General features: G+C 42.6%; 1 pseudogene; it reads left to right on the plus strand.

Annotated features, from left to right (window-relative positions):
* Positions 1-316: 316 nt before the first annotated feature.
* Positions 317-4,119, plus strand: LOC133625980 (transmembrane protein 69-like; annotated as a pseudogene).
* The last annotated feature ends 846 nt before the right edge of the window (positions 4,120-4,965 follow it).

Consider the following 4,965-nt stretch of genomic DNA (forward strand, 5'->3'; position numbering starts at 1 on the left):
CTCATTATTATTTCTATGGGACTCTGTTTATATAAAATTCTGGTTTCTTTTTTGCATTCTGTGAGATGTTTCCATAGAGTAATTACAGTTTTTTAGTTTCTTTGATTTTTTTTTTCTATTTCTTTTTTTCCTGTTCAGAGACACACCTCCGCCTTGGACAGTAAGTGCAAGTTATTTCATGGGAAATTAAGGGGGCTTGTAATGAGAGCACAGGCCTGAAGCTCCAGAGATCTGGACTCAGTAACTGGCTCTGTACCAGGGAGTTTTGTGACCTAGAGCAGGCAGCAGTTGGCAACCAGGCTTAGCCCTGCAGAGCATGGGGAGCAGAGAGGATGTCCTGGACACAGAGCATGGCTCTGGGCAGGGCTCAGTGGCTCTCTGCTACCCTTCCCTGCTAGCAGTGAGTGGAAGCAGCAGCCCACCTGAGTCTGAGGGCACTGAGCTGGCTAATCCAGCTTTAGGCAGCTTCACCAGCATTCCACTGACCTACCCCAGCTCCTGTTTAGCTGGTGAGCAGACTCACAGCTCCTCAGGTGAGTGTTGCCCTCAGCACCTGCAGACCCCATACAGCAGCACTCATCCATGCTCAGTAGATCGTGGGGGCCTGTTTAGCTCTGTCCCTTCCCCAGGGATTCATCCCAACCACATTGATACTCCAGTCACTCTCTCACAGCCTTTCACAAAGCTCTGGTACTGCTCTTCTCATCTGAAAGCACGTTTCATCGTAGCTCCCAAGTAACTCCTCCGGATAACACCTGTGTAAATGAGGGCACCTACAGATCTCCCTCTGAAGTAAGTACGATGGAGCCAGACTGTTCTCAGTTATGTCCAGTGATAGGACAAGGGGCAAAAGGTACAAGCTGGAACACAGGAGGTTCCAAAGAAACACAAGGAAAACTTCATTACTGTGAGGGTGACAGAGCACTAGAACAGGCTGCCCAAATGAGCTGTGCAGTCTTGCTTTTCTGGAGACATTCAAAACCCACCTGGACAAGTTCCTGTGTGACCTACTCTAGGTGGTCCTGCTCTGACACAGGGGTTGGACTGGATGATCTTTCGAGGTCCCTTCCAGCCCTTAAGATTCTGTGATTCTATGATACCAGGTTTCCACAGTTGACTAGAAAGGGGGGGTTTAACACTCCTTAAGCATGAAAGCATCAGTGCCACATTATTTTAAGAGATTACAAAAGATGCCCAGAAACACAAAGCTTTTTTCTTAATCTATGAAGATATTATTTGGAGTAGGCTGTGCTAGATGCAGAGAAATATGAAACAACCAAATAAAGGCAGAGAAAATCTATTGGAATCACAAGTACAGATTTAGTTCAGCCAGTAAGAAGTGTGTCAACTCAGCCAACAGAAGTTGGCAACCACGTGTGTGCAGCTAGTTTTTTCAAAGGAAGACGAAAGAAAAACTAGAGTGTGTTTATTCTGGCATCAAGACACTCTCACCCCAGCTGAAAGCTCAGCTATGTTTGTTCTAAGTCCAGAATGATCTTCATTCTACTCTGTATTATCATTCATTCCAGATACCTGGACATTCTTAAAACAAATAATAACTTGCATCCAGAGGTAATGTTTTTGAGAAAGGTCAATTTTGGTGAGGTTACTTGACTATTCAGCAAGCAGTGAGATGTCTGAGGTTTTCCACTGTCTAGTGTCCTTCAGTATCCAGAGCTTCCACTAAAACCCTGCATTGCTCCCACTTTTTCACATGGGGAAACTGAAGCTTAGGGTAAATAATTTCAAGTCTTGTTGCAGCCTCATTTGAGAAAGTTGACAACATACTGTAATTCTCAGATAAAGGCTTTGGCTTTCAAAACAGAGCAAGAAGGAAGCATACTCATGTATGGAATACACCCAGTATACTGGCACAGACTGACCAGAGAGAGTGCAGAGTTGTCTTCTCTGTAGATTTTTCAATGTGTCTGGATGCGTTTCTGTGTGACCTGATCTAGGTGAACCTGCTTTAGCAAGGGATTGGACTGACCTCTAGAAGCGCCTTTCAACCCCTACCATTCTGTGATACAGAAGTAATGTCACACGTGAAGGATGCTGAATAAGTATTAGAGCAGCCCCCTCTTCAGCTTGATAAATACATTGTTCTTGATCATTCTCTCCTAACATTCAGCTTTATAAAAAATGTTCTTAAATAAGCAGCAGACTTTGTTTACACATGGAATAACTCTTTGTCCAAATCTTCACCATATTTAAGCAGAAGGATGTTCATGTTCCCCAAAGAGTTTTCTCCAGGACAAGTTCTGTTAATGTGAGAAGATCCAGATTGAAAGCAGTAACACATATCTCTCTGCTGCTGACTCGTCTCTCTACCCAGGACAAATAGATGTGCAAAATGGTACATGACTACTAAGACATATACAACCATTCCCAGTGACCCTTGATTTCAACTTTCTGAAGTGACAAGTACCACTAAACAATGTGGGGTTTTTTTTCCTCCAGGGTTAGGACTGTCAGAGGTTAGGTGGTTAGCCTCTCTTTGGTAGATACAATAGGTGCAAGGGGAGATACAGTCAGGCAGAAGAGGCAACAAAACCAGGTGAGAAAAAGAATTGGGAAATATTACTACAATGTAAGCAGTACCAGGATTTGTCCACTAGCTTGCAGTAACAAATTGTTACTTTTTCCATCCTGATAACATTAGTGTGGTCCTGGCCCGATGCCCATGGAAAGATTCTTCTCAGTGCACTTAGAATGAATTCAAATGCCAGTAACACAAGGAAGACACATGTCACTGTGTACTGTGTGTGTGTTTGTCTGGTGTATGTTAGATTTTCCTTTTTATCAGTTCTAAAGTCTGTAGTGCTTTCAAAAAATTTATTTTTGTAGTGTTTTCCTATTTCAGGTATATTTTACACAATATTGTCTAAGCTGAAGCCCATTGAAAACCTGGATGCAATCTTGTAACTCACAATCACCTTTAAAATTCAAGGCAAATTAGTCAGGAAGTGAGGCCAAAATAGAATATTGGCCAAAGTAAAGAATTAAAATCCTCTGGACTGGAAATACCTGCTTCCATGGCAAGCATTAGCTTTCCCTCTTTTATTTTAGAGGTCAGTACAGGCGAGTGCATAGTTTGTATGTACTTTCTCCTACAAACCAACATTATGTCGGGAGACTGTTTTGTTTCTTCATGGGAAGCTTTGCAGAGGGCAAATTGGAACAATTTTCTGAGTCTGCACGAGTCAGTAATAATACTACAAATTCCAGTCAGCTTCAACCTTCATTATTCCTGGGTCAAAGCAAGGTTCTGGGGTGCCAGGAGTGTTGCTCTCATTCCTTTTTACCAAGATGCCTTTTGACTGCTGCCACTTCCTTACCTTAACTGCTCTTTCTCTTCAACAATTGTTAAGGTGTGGTTAGGTTTGCTCCATCTAGCATCCCACTTGCTGCAGCCCCAGCGCTGCTGCTAAGATCATTAGCATCACTGAAATTCCCTCTTTGTAGTCATCAAGTTCCCTAGTGAAGTACACAGGATGAGGATTTTATCCACTGAAACCAAATCACCTCGTGTGATTTTCTTATCCCAAACAATTCAGGAAGAATCAAATAAGGCATTTGCTCTTGGATAACACTCAGCTGCCTCTGAGTCCAAAGACTTGGGCATCTTATGACAAAGTATGGAATCACTGAAAGATTCTCCCAAGCCAGCCCTTTACTTAAGCCTTGCAGGGCTAATTCCATTTGTTTCTGTGCCGCTGTCAATGGCCGTGCAAGAGACTTACCACCCAGAGCTGGTATTTGCTACAGTTACGTATGGTGCTGCCACAGTCTTGTTCCTGGTAGGAATGAGGTGAGGGTTTGCTCTCCCAGAAGACAGCCCAGCCAAGCCAGACTGGCTGAACCTGGCTAACAGTACAGTTCCTCCTCTATTTGCCTGGCAAGCCATACTTTTTAAAGATATTGCTTCTGGTGCTGTCATGCTAGTAATGGCATTATGGATAGCACTACATTATGACTTTTCCTTTCCTACTTATCTTAGGTGATCTAAAGTACTGAGGGTAGTGGGAACACTGGTGATGATATTCTCACTATTGGCTACTGCAATGTTGAAGACTATTTCAGAGATGGAGCAGAAACAAATGGCACAACACAAAATAAATCAACAGGGAAAAGATACTTATCTGCCAACAAGGAATTTTATTGGGTTCATGGAGGAATAAAGACTTATTTGTGCTAAGAAGGCATAAAACTGCAGGGGTCACGATGCTCATTCTTGAAACAAACAACTTCATTAGTTCAGGAGGGAAGGATTGTAAATAGCAATGGCTTCCAAGGAAGCAATGAGTCTGGCCTCATCAGTAGAATAAAGCATCACTCTTGAACGAGATACTACTGTTGTATGAATTTAAAATGGAGAGTCTCCTGACATGTGTATGAGTTGCTCTGTGCTTAATATTAAAGCACCTGGTTTAATTGTAATGCGTGATAATGTTCCATGATGGGAGAATGACTGTGTAGTCAAGATCAACAAGGCAAAATGGTTCCTCAAGTTTAGTGTTTAAAGAAGTGGCAGAGAATTGTGCAAGAGTGCATATATGTTCAATTCCTATGTTCTGGAACAAAACTCTTATTTCAATTGAGAAGGTGCTGAAAATGCTACATGATTATGTGCTAGTCAGGTAACAAAGGATAGGCAAGGTTTGTTTTCAGTCATAAGCCAAGGTCAGCACTTAAAATATGTCATCCAGTTGCTGTGGTGCTAGGAGGGGAAGCTTTTGCTCTTTGACAAGGTGCCACAAGAGACAGAAGGCTAGTTTCCTAGTGAGGCTTACTTAAACAAAGAAAGATACCTGGGCCATCTGTTCCTGGATTGTGTTTGGAACCTGCTTTAGCAGGGAGTTGGACTAGATGATCTCTAAAGGTCTCTTCCAACCCCTACCATTCTGTGATTCCGTGACTAACAGCTCTGATCAGGCTCAGAATTAACAGAGAGATTCTGACTGG

The sequence above is a fragment of the Colius striatus genome, chromosome 8 (genome assembly GCF_028858725.1).
Source record: "Colius striatus isolate bColStr4 chromosome 8, bColStr4.1.hap1, whole genome shotgun sequence".
Classification (NCBI taxonomy): Eukaryota; Metazoa; Chordata; class Aves; order Coliiformes; family Coliidae; genus Colius; species Colius striatus.